Genomic DNA, 20,632 nt, shown 5'->3' with positions numbered 1-20,632 from the left:
ATGATGATGATAAAGAAAATCAGAGTAGGTTGGAAGTTGGGTAATAAATCCAAAAGTGATAGGAATTCCTTGAGCCTCCCCCCAATGGAAATATTCAGTAAATCAATGGAGATACAAACCTGGAGACCACACATTTAGGAGTTACCAACACACAAAATATCCAAGAAAAGACAGAGGGATGAGCAGAGGGCCAAGTATTGAAAGGAATGAGGACAGTGGTAAGAGGATCATGAAATAACAAAAACAAAAGAAAAGTAATAGCCAGAAAGGGAAAACCAGGATGGCACACTAACATGAAGGGCAAGGAAAGAAGGAATGCTAAGAAGCCTAGATGGAAGTCAATAGTAATACACATATACTGAATGAATAAAATCAGGATGAAGCTAATACCATTGGGAAAAAGGATGTGTCACATACACATGTAACGTCATTACAAAGTTGCAGCAAGTTAGGGAAGAAGTAGTAAAAGAGCTGAGGGCAGCAATTTTAACTAAGGTCTTAAATTTTTTGAAATAAAGAAGAGAAATGAGGGGAACAGCTGGAGAGAACAATAGCAATAGTTAACCAAAGTTTTTTTTCCCCTCCCAAAATACAGAAGTCTGTACATACTTGAAGGTAGGGAGGAAAAAACCACTGAAGACAATGATCAAAGTAATCAGAGAAGAAAAGTATGGCAGCAAGATTCCTAGAAAAGCAAGGTTCCTCTTCCATTCAGTTTACAAAATAAGGTGAAAGAATAGAAATTTGTCATGGTGACTCTTGTGCAAGCTTGTATTCTATTTTCTTTTCAGTTAAGTAGAAGTCAGTGGCATCTTTTGAGAGAGAGAAGACACATGAGACAACAGCAAAACATGAGATTAATAAAATGATTATCAAATAGCAAGGGCCCCTTGGAATTATCCAGCATAAATTTATAGTAGCCAAGACATCTTCACAATTACCCACCTTCCTCCACAAATACATTGTGACCCATGAGAAAAAAACAGAGGAAACAGATGGGTAGGAAGATATGACAATAGAAGTCCAGTGAAATATTAAAGTGACTGATGTGACGTGATGAAGTTCAGGCTATACACAATACATACAGAAATAAGCTAAGGGAGAGAAACTGAGGGCTCCTATGGACAGAATAGATCAAAGGACATAGGTAGAGTAATCACATCGTCAAAGATCAGAGTTTACAAAGCCAGTTAGGATATAAGAGAAATTTTTTAGATCATTCACTTATCTATCAAACTGTTCGCTTTGGTTTCAATGTTTGTGTATCTCCCCTACCCCCAATTTGTATGTTGAACTCCTAATGCATAAAGTGAAGGTTATCAGGAAGGGGGCCTTTGGGAGGTGATTAAGTCTTGAGGGCAGATCATGAATGAGATTAATGTCCTCATAAAAAGGAACCTCAGAGAGCTCCCTTTGCCCCTTTCACCATGTGAGGATAAAACAGAGAAGTCTACAACCCGGAAGATGGTCCTCATCATAGCCCAATGATGGTGGCACCTTGATCTTGCACCTTCTAGACTCCAGACCTCGAGAAATAAATTTCTGGGTAGTTTACGGACTACCCAGTCTCTGGTATTTTGTTACCGTAGCTTGAACAGACTAAGTAAAACACTTCAAAAATTTTTTTCTGCATTTGGATACATGGTAAGCCTATGGACACAAAGGTAGATGAGTCAGAAGGGGCTTCACATCCAATAACTTTATCATGAAAGGAAGCTGATCTAATTCCAATGTCCAGTTCTATAATTAATATATTGACCTAGGGTAAATATCCACCTCAGTTTCCACATTCAGAGAGTGCAACTGTATATTAAAGAGAGAGATACCATGGTGGTTTCCACTTACCTCCTTTAACAAATCACTGCTGTAGTAAAACATCATGTAAAAACACCTCATCTGCCAAGTGTAATGAGACAGAAAAAAGCTAACTGTGTTAGAGAACTCTGAAGCTTCTTCGGGAAAAGATTCTCCACTATGTAATAGAATCACAGTATCTGTGGGTTTAGCACATTTTTCAAACAAAAAGAAAAGAAGTGAACTTTTTCTGTTATCTTCTTTTAAATTTTTTCATTACCACAGGTTGTAAAACTATCAAATAATGTAAAGATGTATATGCTTTAATATTAAAATAGGACTAAAAATTGAGTAAATATTCTACAGGTTCCTTAATTGCAATTCTAAAATCCAAAAAACCTCTGAAACCCAAAATAACTCATTTGGCAGTTAAAACCTTACCTAAAGTGACATGACGCTATTCATAGTCTTATTTTACCCCGTTTACTCCATAAACATTCATACATTCTGATGAAATAGTAACATATTTGAAAAGGTATATTGCATTAGACTGCTGAAAAGTTATGTAACATTACCTTAGCTATATCCAAAAAATGTTTAATTCCAAAACCTGTTAGACCCCAGGAGTTTTAGTAGGCTATGATCCTATAATAATTGCTAACATTTACTGAAGTATTAACCATGTGTTAGGCACTGCTGTGATCACTTTGAATATAGTAATCCATTTTATTCTCCCAACACCATGAGATGGATATTATAATTATCTGCATTTTACAAAGGAGGAAACTGAGGTACAGAGATTAAGCAAGTTGCTTAAAGTCACCCAGCTAGGGACTAAGCTGGGATGAATACAACATTTAAAATATTACACATAAGGTGAAGAAAACATAAAATATACAACTGATTATGGTAGGGTGGTAGGAGTCAGTGATCTCTTTCCCTATTCAATTAATATGACTTTTACAATGGTAAAGAATTAAACTTAAATATAGAACACTTCATGCACTTACTTGTCATTTATGTCTAATTCATAAGCCAATTGCATAAACTGTATATTATAACATCCAAACTTCTCAGCTTATGCTGATATCTTTTTTACTGAAATACACCTTAAAAGGCATACATATGTATAAATGAATCACCATGCTGTACACCAGAAAGTAACACATTGTAAACCAACTATACTGCAATTAAAAAAAGAAATATAACACCTTAATATCTTTTTAATTACAACCAGTACACAATAATACATTTTCATTGTAGAAGTAAAATTTGGATAAATAAAAAAAAAATAATAATCTACTATAAAATTACACTCAGAAATAACCACTTAACAATTTGGTACACATCCTTCCAGATGTCAATACATTTGTTTTTTAACCAAAATGGACTCATGTTTTTAAATTTATTTTTCTCACCTAACATATACCAAGATATAGTTTCACATCTTTACATTCTTCTAACCATCATTTTAATAGTTATGCAGTACCCCACTGTAGGGATGTATCCTAACAATCACAATGAAACATTTACGTTGTTCACAATTTTACAGCAAAATGATCAAGAGTTACCTGCTCTGGAGTCAAGCTGCTTGGGTACAAGTCCTGGCTCTACCAATTTACTAACTCTGCTACTTTGCACAAACACCCTAATTTCTCTATGCCTTAGTTTTCTCTTCTGGGATTGGTGTCCTACTTCATACAATTAATATAGGGGGGTCAAATGTGTTACCACACAGCTTTTAGTATCAACAATGCTGCGACTGGTACATTCACAGCTACTCATTTGTTGAGTACCAGGATAAATTCACTGAAATAGGAACTGCCATATCAGAAGTTATGCCCATTTTTAAGGCTTTAAATCTACCAAGTTATAGCTGGGTTTAAAATCCTCATCAAACAGCTCTCTCACTTAATACTCATTTCTCTTTATCCAAGAAAATGAAAACAATGATCCAGTTATGCTAACCTGCTTGTTTCACTCAATTTGCTTTTGCTCTTCCACTTCTGTACCTGCAAACCTAGACTATTTCATAAAGTCTGTTTGTAGGAAACTTGAGGAAACCTGGCCCAAATCCTCATTAAGCAGATCATTTCTTCCACCCTAGAATCCCTAATTTTAACACTGTCAGTAAGGGGACAGCCTACCACCTAAAGCAACCCAATATACTTTTACTGCTTTGAGGAAATTTTTCTTGGAAGCATACTGAAATCTGCCTCCTTCTAACTTCTACTACTTGCTCCTAGTTCTTTCTGGTCAGATCAAACCTGACTTCTGTGTGACAAACCTCCAAATATTTAAAGACCATGATTATTTCTTAGATGAACTTCTCTTTTTTGGGCCAAACATCACATTTTTTCAACCCTTCCTCCTTTCCATTTCCCCCATGATCCAGGTTCTCTGGACATGCTCTATAGTTCAGTGGTTTTTAAACTTGAGTGTCTATCACCTACGGAATGTGAGAAAAAGACAGAGGCTCAGTTCCTATTCCACTTAAGCTTGGGTTTCCATGGATTTTTTAAATTAGCTATCCAGGTGATTCTGATATAAAGTTTGCAAACTGATGCAAAGTACCACTTACATTATGATAGTATGCCACCTAAAAAGCTGACTTAATACCAGAGGTATAATACAAGCAGTACAAAGTAAAGTGGGACTAACACCTTGCCCTTTCTGCATGCTGTCCTACCAGCTTCAAAATACTTACTTTCTAAAAAAATCGTAATTTTTTAAATGTCAATTCATATTAAACGTACAATTAGTTAAAAGGATCAAGTCTTTTCCACATTCTCTACTTGTGCATTAGCATCTTGGGCCCTGTCAAACTTTATAATCATTCCCATTAAAAGGTAAGAGACTAGGGCTCAAGAGTTTTAGATTTCTATTTCTAAAGGGATCAATGGCCCTGCATATGGATTTACCGTCAGTGGAGAAATCACTTGATGCTTAAGCCTCTACACTACACCACGGACATACTCAGCCCAAATAAAGGTGCACTAGCCCACCAACGACTGAACTGACAACTGACTGCACCAAAGCACCTTCTCTGTGCAGAGCACTGTTGTCAACATTGTGAGGTAACACACAGACCCTAATATTAATACACTGACCATTTAGAGAGCACGATGGAGCACAGATCCTCAGGAAAGTTCCGTATAATACTAATTAAGGCTGTCCCAGAGTAGATATATTAGTGCTATAGAAATATATGATTAATAGTTGGGAAGCTCTGGGGCCAAAGAATAATACTCATTAGAAAACTAAGTTGCCTTGAACTCTTAAGGCTTTGTTTCTGTTTTTCAGTGTTTGTAGAAAGGAGGAGATGGAGCCCATGCACATTCAAGCTACTTGCAAAGGGGCACTGCACCCTCAAAAATGAATTCATGATTCAGAATTTCTTGTAATGACTTCTGTCTGAATTCCTCTTCACTTGTTTGCTTTACCTCATACTATTTCTAACTTATGAGGTACTCAAGGGCCAAAGGGGGAAAAAAAGTCCATTCTATGGACAATGAGGCCCATCATAAATATATCTTAGAGCTGGGAGTTAGGGGAAACAAATTAAGATCCAATCTGACATTTATTTTCATCTGAATAGCAAACATCAAAAATATACCTGGCGTTTTCTAACAACTGCATGAAGAATGACCAGATGCTTCCTGTTGATAGAACAGGCGAGAACTAGACTAACAGAATCAGACTAGAGTTCACAGAAACAACTAGAAATTAATTTAGCTTCATTTCAAAACCAGTGAACCAAAGTATGGCCTTAAATTTTTACACGTTTACTGTATAAATGTCCCTCAACCTAGAAAACCCAGACTGATTCAAAGAGACAGAAAACACAAACTCTTAAGTTAGAGAGTTAACTCTAAAAGTACGTATGCATATAACAAAAGTATTGTTTCACCGAAGGACTCGTTTAAGTCTAGCACTCCTGTAGTGCTTTGAAAGTTTCCTATCTCCAAAGTTACGTTTACACACAAGTTTTCACAAGAACATCAAGTACAGAATTCATGTTTTACTTGTGTGCATCATTAAAAATAAATTGTAGAATTAAAAACTAAGTTTAATCACTTGAAATTTTTTCAAATGTTCTTGAGTCTCCAAGATCATACGCGATAATGCAATCTTTACTCATGGTTATTGTTTATGCATCTAAATGCCAAGCTGAAAAAAATTTAGAGCCCAAGAAAAAAGTACAGGAATCAGTCTCATCCGTATTTTAAAATATCTTGTACAACAATATCCTAATTTGATTTGTATGGTGAGAGAACAGAAATGACACATTTTTCAGGTTTTAAAAAGCATGAGTATACAGTGTTTTCCAGTGGTTACATGGTGTGATACAACAGCTTGAATGCAGAAGTAGATTTAAGAATCCAGCTATCTTCTGCTAAACCAGACATTTAAAAGACTTGCAGAACTGCAAAACGTCACTGTTTCCTAAAATGTCACTGATGTTAACATGCAATGGATTTTTAAAATCATTTTTGGAAAAATAAATACTTCAAAAGAGGAAAAAGTTAAGAATAAAGATAAGATCGTCGTTAGTTTCCTTAAATTTAGAGTCTGAGCCTGAAAGTGCACGTGTCAAGGTCGATGGTTACATGTCACTAAGAAAAACTTAAACCAAACTTGGTAGCTCTATGTGTGAGATAAACTATCTGCAAAAAGAATTTCTGACCACTAACTTCTGCATAATAAATTATGGTGCATCTTTAATTCTGGGATGGCAAATTACTGTACAAGAATCATTCACTGAATATTATCAAACCATTTATTTTTCCAGATAAAAACTGTACTTCAGAAAATAACTTGCCTGAATCAAGACAGTAAATCACAGTGTCCACAGAGAGCACTTAAAATATTTCCACATTACCAGGCCCCCTTCAGAAGTACTGTGGTCTCTGCCCCTCCTTTTAACAGATGTCTGCTCGCCACAGTCCAATCAGGTTTAAAGCAAGAGTCTGTGTACTGAAAACAGGCTTCAAGTGGGAAAACACACACAAAGCAGGCCTCTATCATTCCTTTGGTTTCAGTTTTCACGATGCACCCCTGAGGCTAGGCACGCTGGCTCAACAGCGTAGGAGAGCTTCAACGAAACACACTAAATACACACTGATTAACTGTGCCCAGGCAGAAATGACCTGGCAAAATTCTCAACTTCGTCCCCGAGGCCGTGCACCCGCAGATTCCGGCAGCCAAATCCCAAGAGCAGAAGTCCCCAGCATCCAGAGCGGCAGGCTTCGTCCCCTCAGGGGCTCGAGTCCCCGAGGCCGAGGCAGTGGCCGCGGCGGCCCCGCGCGGGACCGGCCGTGCGCTCCCGTTAACCCTGTACCGTCCGGCCGCTCCCGCCCCGGCCCGAGCGCCTCCCAGCCCCGCGGGCCTAGCAGCACAGCGCGCCCAAGGCCGGCCGCCCCCACCGCCCCTTCCCCGCTCGGAGAGCCCGGCGGGGCAGCCAGGCCGCCCAGACAAAGAGAGCGGCGGCTCCCGGGGCGGCGGGCGCCAAGGCCGTGCCGCGCCGCGTCTGCCTGCCTGTCTCCCTCCCCCGCCCACAGCCCGCCTCCCGGCGCCCGCAGAGCCCCCGCAACCCCAGCCGACCCCATCCTGCCCCGGGGCCGCCGCTCAGGGCCGGCCCGGCGGGGAATGGCGGGGAGGCCGCGGCGCGCCGGGGCCGAGGAGGGGGCGGCGGCCGCCACCATGTCTGCCCGCCCCTCCCAGAAGCGGGGTGCCAGCGGACAAAGCGCCGCGGCGGCGCGGGCGGAGCGGGGGCCCAGGCCGACCCCGCCGACCCCCGCGGAATAAGCGGGGCTAGGAGCCCCGGAAACCCGGCGCCTTAATGCAATAAACAGGAAATCGCGGGGATGATCTGGGTTCCGGGGGAAGTGGAATTATTTTTTACCAGCGAAGAGATCAACTTCCACATCCGGTGGTAACAGGGCCCTACACAGACCCGCACTGACCTGGAAAAGCTTCGGGAGCGGCGACGGGGGAGCAGCAGGAGGTGGTTCGGGGACCCAAGGCGCCTCGTACCCGGCCGGGCTGACGCGGCCCCGCTACACACAAAGCGCTTCAGCTGCACAGGGCGCTATTTTCCGAAAATGCCGCGTCTGGTCGGCGCCCAAAATCCCCACCGAAAAGTCCCCCGTGCTGCGCGCGGAGGGACACATGGTGTGCGAGTGAGTCAAAGCTCCCAGCATCCCTCCCGGACCCGGCCCTCGTCAGCCTCTAGCCTGAGCCTTTCCGCCCCTGTCCTCGTCAGCGGACCCCCTCCCACCCAGGCCCCGATCCCATTCCGGCGGGAGGAAGAGGGCGAAAGGGTCTGATTTTTCTTTTTAAAGAAGGGGAGGGAAATAAGCCATTTCTAGAGCTTCAGCCACACAAAGAAAGCGGCGGAATGATCCGCTGTCGGCGACCGCAAGTCCCGGCTCGCCCGGCGCCTGCGCGGCACAGGGGTGGGAGTTGCGGCCGGCCATGTGCGCGGCGGAGCCCCGGGCTGGCCGCCCAGCCTTCCCGCCTCTTTCTGCGGGGGCTAGGAGTTGGGAGACTCAAGTGCGTGTGCTAACCTTATCTCTCGGACGAGAGCGCTGAGAGACGCGGAGTCCACACTCCTTCAAGATTAAGCTGAGACATCTAGCAGAGTCCTGGGAGACCGAAGGGCAGCCAGGACGCTAGGGTTAACTTGAAGTGGCCCCAGAGTCAACTAGACTGACTGGGACAGGAGTCGCTGTTGAGGTACAGGGGGAGGAACTAAAGATGTTCTTTTTCCACTTCGCATAAGCCGAGCAGTCAAGTTCATGACGAAAATGTTCATATTCCTTTAAACCAACCCCCACCAATCCTCCCACCCTTTTGACATTCTGATGGTGTGTTAGACCCTAATAACTACTCCCTGAATTACCTTGGATTACTGTCACCTCAAGAGGTAGAAATCTTGTTTTTCCGTGGCTGGAAAGTCAAAATGTTTGTTGTGTTGTATTTTATCAAGAAAGTAGCAAAAGTTTGTTTGGAAATCGTGATTTGCAAAGTAAGAGCCTTATGAATTTACTAGTGATGATTGCTATGAAACCCACCACGCTGATATCAATGTTTTTAACGGGTGAGCCTAGAAATGACTTTCCCAACCTTCTAACCTTACAATTTTCGGTATCCCACATCTGGGGATTGGGAATATGTGAGCACCAAGATTTTAATCTAGAGTTTACAAACCGTATGAAATTCATATTGCCTACTGATTTTGTGTGGCCTCAGGTAACGCAATCTTTCTCCATTTGTGTGATGTTGTGGTAGTAAAGATTTGTCAAGTGTTCGTGTAACTCACTAAAGCGTTGTGCCTAAAGTAGAAGCAAAGTGAATAGCATAGGGACCATATTTTCTTCTCTTTTAATATTTTCAGTGCTTCTTTGGATAGTCACATAGTTTTGAGTTTGAGTAAACGTTCAGCTGATGGTTGCTATAGAATCCTTGATCTTATATTGTACAACGCAGACAAGTAAGTAGGCATCATCAGTAGTATAATGAGGGTAAACTGCTGAATGCTGTGACATTTCATACAGGAGGAATCCCTTACTTACCTGTGAGGGAGGCATGGAATGGGACTGGAGAAGCAATTAACTTAAGGGAATTGGGGAAGGACCTTTGAGACAGAGGAAGCAATAAATACAAAGTTTAGGAGGCAGATTCTAGAGATTGTTGGATGAGGAAGGTAATTTTGTTTCAGAAGTACCACGAGATGTATCTAAAGAGGTCTAGTCATAAAGGCCTTGAGTGCCATGTCCAGAAATGAGCTTTTGAGAGCTGAGGAAGCCATTGAAAGACCGAGTAGAAACATCATAGAATTGGGTTTGTGTTTTAGACAGATCACTATTGTGCAGCAGTCAGAGGCTAGGAAAAGTTTGAAGAAAACAGCAGTCTGTGAGAGGATAATGACTTTGGCTGAGACAGTGGCATAGGAGTGAAGAATGTGACCAAAGATGTTGAGAGCTTGGTGATTTGGTTGACTGGATAAGGGAATGACTGAGAGAGAGATGTCAAAGATGACTGCCAAGTTTGTTGTGTGAGCAGTTGAGAAGATGGCTTCATTGAGATTAGACAGAGGAATACATGTTAGGAAAGGAAGATGGTTCTGTTCTGACTGTAGAATTTGAAGTGCTTATGAGCCAAGCAAGCAGATGTATCTAGTAGGCGATTCAATATCTCATTTAAGTTGTTTCAAGAACAACTGTAACTCGCATTGTTCAACATACTGGAATAGATGAAGCAGGAACAAGACCAACAAGGTTCCTGCTCCTGTTTCTGGTGGAGGGAACAGGCTATAAACAAGTTTTATAAAAGAAGAGGAAAGGTAATATCCCATATCTTCCATGAGGAGATTAAAAGGGTATCTGGATGAAGCAGTTCTCAATAGGTGGGGAGGAAGACAGGCAAAATTTTGGACATTGTTCAGAAATGGCTTTTCTCAGAAGGTTTTCTCTGAGCCAAGACCTGAATAGGAGCAAGTTGAAGGCAATATTCGATACCAAAAGGAATAATAAAATAAAATCCTAAAGTGAAAGAGTTTGTTGTGTTTAGAAAGGAAGGCAATGTGGCTAAAATCTAGAGAGCCACATTGGAATGGTAGAAAATGAAATCTGCAGCCTTGGTAAGTTCAAGAGCTCTTGAGGCCATTGAAGGGTTTTAAGGAATGGAGTAACGTGGGTAGTAGCAGTAGAGATAAAGTGGATGGATTGCAAATACATTTTGTGATTAGAACTAACATATGTTGCTAATGAATCAAACAGGGAAAGGGAAGAATCAAGAGTGGTTTCTAGGTCTGGGGCATGATTGTCTAGGCTAGCACTGCCCAGTATAAATATAACACAATCCACATGTGTAATTTTATAGTAGCCACATTAAAGCAAAAGAAAACAAAAAAATTAATTTTAATAATTTATTTAACCCAATATAACCATATAGTATCATTTCCTATGTGATCAATATTAAAAAGTTTTAAATATTTTAAATATTTTGCATTCTTTTTCTCATACTAAGTATACAAAATGTGCTGTGTATTTTACACTTATAGTCTATCTCAGTAATTGATTTCATAAAATTTACAGTTGAAAAAGTACATTCACATATCCAAATTGTTCCAAACATACTTAAAAAGTTTTGCAGTAATTGAGTTATGTATAAAGTTTTTTATTTTAAAGTTAAGATTAAAATTTCAATTCCTAAATTAGCCACATTTCAAATGGTCCATAGCCACTTGTGGCTAGTTGCTACTATATTGGACAGTGAAGTCTAGTGGAATAAAGAATAGTGGAAAATCAGACTAAAAAAGTTGTATGGAACCAGCCCGGAAGGCCTTTGACGCCATATTAAAGGATTGGGGTTTTACCCTAGAAACGAGGGGAACAGTGGGTGGTTTGTAAGGTAGAGAGTGACACAGTGTTTTGCTTAAGGCTAAGAAAAGGCCACCAGGTGGCCAACGGATGACTCAGGACCAAGAGAAACCCTTCAGTTGAGTCCCCACATTCCACGGTCGACCTTAGCCCTTCAGATTCAGAAGTCTGTTATTTGTCAGTGCACTCCAAAAGCAGTGCCACCAAAGGTATGGGCCACAGGGTAGTGCCAGTCTGCAAACCCTTTGTTAATGGTCCAAGACAAGGTATTTACAGAAATTGAGAGTAAGAATATAGAAACTTTTATAGCAATTAGTGTTACATTAATTTTGTGTCTATGATTGTAATAAAGATTAGGGGATTGTATTGTATGTGTCTTTATTTTCTTTTATTTCCTTTTTCTAGTAATTTATTTTTATCTTTTATAAAAGTGTCTATGACCTTTCACCACAGATAATTTTTGAAGCACTGCTCTAGAGACACTTAGATGAGGGGAGTCAGAAGGACCAAGTTCCCAGAAGATCTAAACCCAGTGCCTTTTTGTTTTTAACTTCATAGTGAGAACTATAATGAGTAAGAGGGGGAATGGATATCTGCTCAGTTTCTCCCTCCACGTTGAAATGGAAGGCTACATGGAAATAACCAAGTTTATACTGGCTGGCACTTATTAAGTGTTCCTGTTTGCTGGCCACTGTGCAAAGCCTGTTAAATATATTGTCTCACTTAACCCTCATAAAAACTCTTCAAATAGGTATTATTAACCCCATTTTTCCAAAAAGGAAGCTGAGGCTAAAACAGTTTAAATAACTTGCCTAAAGTCACCAAGCTGGTAAATGTTAGAGACAGGATTCTAATACAGGCTTCATTCCAAAGCTCTTGTTCCTAATACTTTTTTTGCCATTATATCTCAAGTATCTAGCAAATTTCCTCGCACAAGTCTACCTTGTTTTAGAGAGAATACGTGAAGTTGACCATTACCTCCCAAAGGGTTTGTTAGTGGATTTGGGGCTAGAGTAAGAAGAGTTAGTAGTATTCTAATAGCATGAAGCAAATGTATTCATTTCTACAATAGAAATATGTCTGCTTTGCTCTATTCAGAATTTATAGACCCCTACAAATAAAAAGAGAACCCGATAGAAAATTGGTAAGAGATTTGAATAGTCACTTCACAAAAGAAAATACCTAAATTGGCCAATAAACATGTAAAGGTGCTCAACTTCTGTAACCATTTGGGAAATGCAGATTAAAATCTTAGTGAGTTAATAGTGCATACCCACAATAATGGTTAAAATGGAAAACACAGAAAATGCCAAATATTGGAACAATTGAAACTATACACTGTTACTGGGAATGTATACCCACTTCAGAAAATTCAAAGGTCAAAAACATGTGAAACCAAACTAGATTTAGGGATGTATGTTTAGGTAGTAAAATGTATAAAGAAAAGAAAGGACATGATTAACTTTGGTGTGGGGGAGGAATGCTTGGGAGGAGGGTATATAAGGGGGCTGCTGGGGTGCTGGCAATGTTCTTTCTCTTGACCTGAGTGGGGGTTACATAGAAGTTCACTGTGTGATTCATTGAGCTATAGGTTTTGTGGTACATGACTTTTCTGTGTGTGCATTATATATTGCAGAGTTTTAAAATTTTTGCTGGAGTAAAGAAGTTAGAAAAAATATCCAATGTTGGATATATACTGCCATTACCTTGCTGACTGAGCCAGTCTTTCTATATATACATTACAAATGTGAAAGATAAGGTAGATCTGAATTCTAGGGGTGGCATTGGTGAAGGGGAGGAGAGACAGATGCAAAAAACACTGCAAAACTTGAGGCACTATGAGAAGGTAAAAAGGCATGGCAGCTGGAGTGAAGAGCTGCAAGTTCAAGTCTTAACTGGTTTTTCTTCTGAGTTCTAAGCACTCTAGCATATGACCTGAGCATATCTCCTAACTTGGCTTAATTTCATTTTTCTCACCTGAGGCTAAAGGGAGTTTGGTAAAGCATTTTTGTTTTGTTTATAACCCTTTGTAAGCTATTAAAACAGCATATAAAATATTTGACTGGTGTTTGATGCATTGTAATGGGAAAGGGGGGCGGAGTTAGGATGATTGAGATTTTGAGCCTGAGTGATGGAGTTTATAGTGATAGCATGAACTAAATGATTTGGAGAAAGATACTTGCTGTTTAATACATGCCAGAACATCAAAGTGGAATTATTAAACAGATTTATAACTTAAGTTTCAGTACTGTGAAAAAGTCAGAATTGGTGATATAAAGCAGAAGCTACCCACACAAGAGTAATAATTAAAGCCATGGGAGTGAATGAGATCATTGGGAGAGAATATAGAATAACAGTATTGAGGACAGAGGAGAGAAGTAGAGGAAGGAGGAGAGGAAATTAGTATTTATTGAGCACCTGTTGAACTGTGTGCCAGCTGCTCTACATTAATAAATGTTATATATTCCCCTCAGATTCCAAGATAGTCAGTTTAGCCTCGTCTGATAGACTGACTTTGCAGACTCACAGTAAGGTTAAGAACCAGTATTTAAAACCAGCTTGGCTCCAGTTTATACAGTGCACTACACCATTCCTGTAGAGCCAAGTGTCTCTTACAGAAGTCCACGGGGAGAATCTGAGTCAGGAAAGGATAAAGCCTGAGAAAAGACCAGTGGATTTTTGTGATTTGTGACCAAGGGATTTCTGGAACTTAAAGCAGCACCTGCACTCTCTTGTTTGTTGTGCTTCTGTGAGCATGGTTAATTCAGACAAATATTTGTGTTCTAGACCTCTGGCAAAAAGAAAAAAAGTCAAGATGGTGACTGTAAAAATTAGTATAATGAAAACAAAGTCAGGTTTTGAAGCTTAGCTAGATACTCTTGGCAGCCAACTGCTTTGAATCAAGCCAGGACCTGAAAGAGAAACAGGAATAACTCATGTGATTCAATGTTGTTTGCTGCTTTGTTCATGTACTGCCTGGAACCATCTTTTATATCACCAGTGGTATGGGTCCTTCACATTGGAAAACACTGAAACGTTCTGCAATAGTGTTCACCTTTTCAGTCACCTGAAATTCTAAGGGAAAAGATCAAGATGGCTTTGCCAGCCAAGGACATTATAATTTAGAATGAAAAATAATTTCTGCTGGTAATGAACACATTCCTTTTGGAAAGCAGCTATATCTCCTTGAAATTTAGAGTTATCCACTGTTGGTGAGGAAGACTATTACTAGTGAGGTAGGTTTATTAAAATCATTTAGTTACTCTTACGATCGCATCTTAACATTAAAGAAAAATAGAAGAAGAATGTCCCACCACAATACAATTACTAATTTCTTACTGCTTGTCTTTTGATTCACAGATGAATAACAGGTACATTTTTGGCAGACAAACCACTGAGGAATTTTAAGTTGTTTGCAGGAGCATGATGTCCTTTGTATTTGCCTGTTCCCTTTCTGAGTTCTAGAGAAGACCTCCAGTAAGTGAAACTGGCGAAGACACTGATCTCAGAATTCTCTAGGGGCACTGAGAACTTTGATTTCCAGGAAATCGTTAATCTTAGCCACTTCATTCAACCTTGTATTTTATACCCCAGAGTGAAGGTTGCATTTGGGCAAACCGATTTTCTCCTCTTTTTAAGGCAGTGGGCATTTAATAATTGTTGATTTCAGATTCCAGACAGATTTTTAAAAATTATTGGATTGGATAATTCATATACTGGTGCAAAAAACATTTTAAACATTATCACTGTCCTTCCTCTATACAGTTCCCACCCCAAATGTAACCTCTACTTTTATTTTCTGGTGCATTTTTCCAGGGTTTTTTTTTTTTCGTGCTTGCTACATGCAATTATTTCATGCCTTACCATGTTATTTTCCCCTATTTTTATGTAAAAGGAAGGATATCATATAAACTCTTCAGCACTTTGCACTTAAGACATCTTGGGCTTTTCCATATAAGTACATAAAAGGCATCCTTTTTTCTTACCTCTGTAGATTGATATCCAATAGAGAGACATGAGTTTCTATTTTTTTTTTTTTGGTATTCTAATTGGTGCTTGGATGAATATCTTTGTACACACATCATCTTTTCTTGTATATTTAAGCATGTCTCATCTCAGTTCCCAGAGTGGGATTACTCTGCAAAAGGGCATATGTGTATTTTTAATTTTGATAGGTACTGCCATATTGTCCTCCATGTACCAAATATTTTCCCGCAGCATTACTGGTAGATTAGCGTGTTACCAAATTTTTGGATTTTTCCCTGCAAACTTTTGAAAGGCAGATTATTTAAAGTCCTACCTTATATTTTTAGGACCAATAACAAAATCATCTGGTTAAACTGGGGGAAATGAGATATGGTTTACAGCATTTGTTCAGGACACAAATTCTTTGCTGCAGCTCCTGTAGCTACACACCCACAACTAGTAAAAACATGGCTGCTTATGCAATCTAAGCAGCCAGCAAAAACCTGGAAAAGTGCCAAGAATGACTACAAACAGCTCCACCTACACTTTTTTTTTTGTGTGGCAAATTTGCAAGCTTAGCAGTATCTAAAAAGATCCTTCAGCCTTTGTTTGAATTACAGAGAATCAACCTGGTAAGAGGGAGGAAATTACTCATTTCATGAAAAATGCCCTTAGTATGACAGGAGCTGAAAATGATTCTTACTTAATTTTGCTTTGTTGCTGAAGTGGCACAGGAAGGGAGGAAGAGATATTAGGCTATGGGTTCCACCTGCACTGGTAGTTATATTAGGGTATAAAGAAAAACTTCCAGAAATGATCATCTTAGCTGCTTAGAGCCAAGGTAATTTAGGGAGAAAAATAGTTCAGCGTGGTATGCTGGCTTACTGGCTTTTCAGACTTTTAAATCATTTTACAAATTTGTAGGTTTGTTATGGATTGAATGTTTCCCCTCCCTTCCCAGATATTCATAACTCCTAACCCTTAATGTGATAATATTTGCAGATAGTGCCTTCAGGAAGTAATTGAGGTTAAATTAGGTCATTAGAGTGGGGCCCTCATAATGGGATTAGTGGCCTTCTAAGAAGAGGGAGAGAGATCTTTTCTAGCAGGAGCTCAGAAGGACAGAAGAAAGGCCATGTGAGGACACAGTAAGCAGGCCGTTTGCAAGCCAGGAATAGAGCTTCTCACAAGGAACCAAAATGGCCAGCACCTTAATCTTGGACTTTCCAGGTCCCATTTCATAAAGGTCCATCCAAAGTAATTATCATGACTATTAATAGTATCCTGTGTTTCTTCAGATTAACTGCAACCAACATATTGTCTGTGTAGTTCCTGCAGAAATTTGGAAACAATGACCTCTTAAGACTATTGGGGAATCCTTCAATTTGTTTCATATACCTAAATTTTAATTTGCATCTCTTAGTGGCTTGGAATTTGGCATCCTTATGCCTCTTGAGTTTGAAATAAGAGGTATAAATGCAGGTATAAACTCATTCAGTTGATGAGCTGTAAGTAGTGATACACACTCGTGATTGATTGGACATTTGGTGATACCAAGAAAACTACTGTTACTGAGCTATGATGTTTTGTTATAATAGTGTTATAATTAAGTTTTTTAACCAGAATCTTTTACACATATTGAAATATTTAAGAGGAAGTGATATGATATCTGGGATTTGTTTCAAAATAATCTGGAGTTGCAACAGGGTGTAAATAAATAGTTGGCAGTATTAAGGAAGTAATAGTGGTCTAGGGGATGATAATTGGAGAAGCTGGGTGATGAATACGTGGGGGTTCTCTGTGGTCTCTCTACTTCTCTATATGCTGACATATTCTATACTAAAAAATTGTTAAAATAACTTATGATTGTGTATAACTAGTGACCACAATTATGCTTTCATTGTCTTACCTTCCATTATTCTGGGTGATTCTAAAACCTGTTGAAATTAACATATAAAGAATCTTCAGCTGAAATGTCTTCTCAGGCATGGAAATTGAAATACTTGGCATTGGCATGAATTTGACTTCATTTACCATCCATTTATTTAGCAGCTACTAAATGCTTTCCTGTAGATTTTTCTCATTTAATCTCTGCAAAGGTAGATGTTATCCCCAATTTACAAATGAGAAAAATGTGGACTCTAGATAAGTAATACACAGGTAGAAAATAATATAATTAGGACTTTTTTCCCCATTTGGTCTGCCTCCCAAAATTTATGTTTTATTTCTACTATACTGTGCTACTTTTCAGACAGACCTGACCACCCTATCTTCTGTGCTGTTTCAGCTCTTCCATGCCATTTGAGTGAAAACCTAGAACCACAGGTAGACAAACACATGTGAAAATGTGAAAGATTTCTGAGATCTTTGTCCTCACCTTTCCTGTTAAGGCAGGTAGAGTCCCAAGGCAGTAGTTAAAAGTGTATTGTACCTAAAGGACACCATTTAACAGTGAACTGATAAAATTCCAGACCTAACTCACCAAGCTTTGGTTCTCTAAGAATTAATTTGACCATTGTTACATATATCTGTGTCAATTATTCTTCCAGATACTGAACTGATACTCTCATCTCACTTTCAGAACATAAATTAAGAGCTCAACCTTGAGGACTTTATGCTAACCTTGAGAGCGTTATGCTAAGTGAAATAAGTCAGAGGAAAGACAAATTCTGAATGATCTTACTTATATTTGGAATCAAAACAAACCAAACTCTTAGAAACAGAGCGTATTTGTGGTTGCCAGGAGTGAAATGTGGGGAGGGCATGGGGTAGAATGGAGGAGGGGACATGGGTGAAGGTGGTCAAAGGGTACGAACTTCAGTTATAAGATGGATAATAAGTTCTGGTGATCTAATGTACAGCATAGTGACTATAGTTAATACTGTAACATGTAGCTGAAATTTAGTAAGCGTAATCACCACAAAAAAGAAAAAGAAAAAAATGGTAACTGGTGTACATATATCAAATCATCATATTGTACACCTTAAACTTAATGTTAGGCATCAGTTATATCTCAGTAAAGCTAATGGGGGCTGCTCAGTCCTAACACTCTTAACCTCTCTCCTCCTTCCTCCTATATCCCCAGTCCACCCTCAATGAGAAGCAACACCTACACAGCTCAGGAAATGGAGTAAGTGAAAGGTAGAAACACTGAACAGCCTGTTCAGCTACTCGTTGCTTTCTCCTTTCTCTTCCCAAGGATATGCCAAGTTTGCAATATGAGGGACTTTGGGACAACCCCCTACTCCTACCCCCAAGCCAGTTGTAACTATGGAACTTTAAGAATACTTAAATACTTAATACTTAGTGTGGCAGAGCTTAACAAAAGTCCCATCCTGAAGTGTGTGGAGGGAAGAGACCAGGTTTTGTAAGCATTTGTGGTTAAAGCAACACTTGAATCCAAGAAAGGCCTTATGTGGGATCTGGATACTTCAACTTGCGTTATTCCTCATCAACCATCCATCCCCCAAATAAAAAGCACCATACTTGGGCAAATCTAGGCTCACCTATGCTTAAAATAACCCCTTGCTGACTAGCCGACAGAGTAGGTCTGTGGGATTGACTTTCAGCTCCATGGTGCTCTTTCCCTGCCCCTAGGTTTCTGTATCTCCAGACCAGAGAAAGCTAATACAACAAAGTTAGTCAGAGCACAAACTCCAGTTTTATCCACAGAAATGTCCTTTGACCAGGCAAGAGTACTGAGTCACTGGAGAAGATATACCATGTTTGATTCTAGAAGAAAAGATTTGATGCTTAACCCAAAGAGATGGAAAACTAGGAAATGAGAAATCGAGAGTTTTGAGTTACAGTAAGAGAACATCTACAGGTTATTTAAAAGCATAATTTGAAAAATGCCCCTGCCCAACCTAAGAAGGCTTTCAGTAGTCTGAAAAGCTGAGAGCTGCCTTTTCCCCTGGCCAACCCGCCTCTCTCTGGCAGCAGGCAATCAATAGGGAGGATAATACATTAATATTTAGTAAAGCATTGAAACCCATAGTCTTGATTTCAATTTAGATATTTTTATACATGAACTAAAAACTGATTTGTTCACTCTTCTGCCATCTGCACACACATGTACAGGATCTAGAAGAAGGTACCTAGGAATCCCTCTTCCCCTTAAACTCTTCAAATGAAACTCGTTTTGCTTTTCTTCTCCCCACCTGTTTAATCTTTATCAAGGTACCACCTTTCTCCAATAGTCTAGGCTCAAAAAAACTTTCATTTTTCTCATTTAGTTTCTATTTCATAATAATAAACTTAACTTCAACTAGACTTGGAAAGGAATAAGGAAAATATAGAACCCAAAGAAATGTAGCACATAAATAGATGTTGAATATTTTCAGACAGCACAAACATTATAAGATACAATAAGCAGATGAAGGTAGTGGGGTGCGCTCCTGAACTACAGAAGGAATGGTCTGGAAGTTAAGTTAAACACAAGACAAATTTTTTGGAGTTGTCTGGAGTCAGCAATGGAGAGCTTCTTGGTGGTTCCACCATTTCTGGACTGAAGCACTTCATGGCTTCCACAGTATTCATGCCCTCTTCCACCTTGCCAAAGACCAGAGGTTTGCCATCCAGCCACTCAGTCTTGGCAGTGCAGATGAAAAGCCAGGAACAGTTTGTGTTGGGTCCAACATTTGCCATGGACAAGATACCAAAACCCATAAGCTTCAGGATAAAACTCTCATCATCAAATTTCTCCCTGTAGATGGACTTGCACTTTGCCACTAGTGCCATTATAGCACATAAAGTCACCACCCTGGCACATAAATTCTCTGAAAGCAGGAACCTTTATAACCAAGTCTTTTCTCCCCAGTTCTCAGTGCATGAAAGTTTTCTGCTGTTTTGGCAACCTTGTCTGCAAACAGCTTGAAAGAGACATGGTCCAAAGGCTTATTATCATGGACAGCAATGTCAAAGAACACGGTGGGGTTGACTGGCTTGCTGATGGTGGTGTCTGCAAAGCTAAACTTTCTTCATTCTTTTAGTCCAAATTGCTTGTCCTCCTGGAAAGAAAGCTCTTTTATTTTTTTACCTTATCTCCGCAAGCAAGGACTTCACTGTAAATAAGCCTTTATCACTTTTTCTTAAGATGACCGAGTCTTGTTGCCCTCTTTGAATTTAACCTTTCCTTCCTGCCCCCAGATTATTCTGCCTGATTACCGTTGTGACCTTCTTCAGACGTTGCTTTCATCTTGAGACTCCTCTGAGCATTACCCTACAAAGTATCTAGGTCCTTGATCTGGCCCTGTCTAGCCCTGGGTTTGAGCAGACTTGCAGTCAAGGATGATAGTATGTGAAAACACCTAGCATCATTCCGAGCACATGGCGGGCACTGTTGGCTTCTTTTTCTTCTTCTAATCAAGTTGGTGTCTTTACTGTCGCAACGACTACCAAGGCTGGTTGTACCAGCCTCGTAGATTACAGGCATACTTTGGAGATATTGTAGTTTTGGTTCCAGGCCACCACAGTAAAGCGAATCT

The 20,632-nt window shown here is 39.8% G+C and overlaps 1 protein-coding gene and 1 pseudogene across 4 annotated transcripts in view; both read right to left on the bottom strand.

The window, feature by feature from the left end:
• The window catches only part of GABPB1 (GA binding protein transcription factor subunit beta 1), a 59,282-nt gene extending 50,817 nt beyond the window's left edge, over positions 1-8,465 (bottom strand). Inside the window, exon 1 of one of the 4 annotated variants that reach the window (XM_072962466.1) lies at positions 8,364-8,465. The gene's annotated coding sequence lies outside the window, so the exon portion shown is untranslated. Of the gene's footprint in view, positions 1-7,699; positions 7,719-7,760; positions 8,238-8,363 lie in introns of those variants that run through there. The other 3 variants (XM_006208352.3, XM_006208351.3, XM_072962463.1) reach the window with 3 other exon arrangements.
• An 11,083-nt stretch (positions 8,466-19,548) lies between these two features.
• LOC140696735 (peptidyl-prolyl cis-trans isomerase A pseudogene) lies at positions 19,549-20,343 on the bottom strand (annotated as a pseudogene).
• Positions 20,344-20,632: the final 289 nt, after the last annotated feature.

This window comes from Vicugna pacos, chromosome 6 (assembly GCF_048564905.1).
Source record: "Vicugna pacos chromosome 6, VicPac4, whole genome shotgun sequence".
Classification (NCBI taxonomy): domain Eukaryota; kingdom Metazoa; phylum Chordata; class Mammalia; order Artiodactyla; family Camelidae; genus Vicugna; species Vicugna pacos.
The sequence above is the reverse complement of the archived record's forward strand: the minus strand, read 5'-3'. Positions and strand labels throughout refer to the sequence as shown.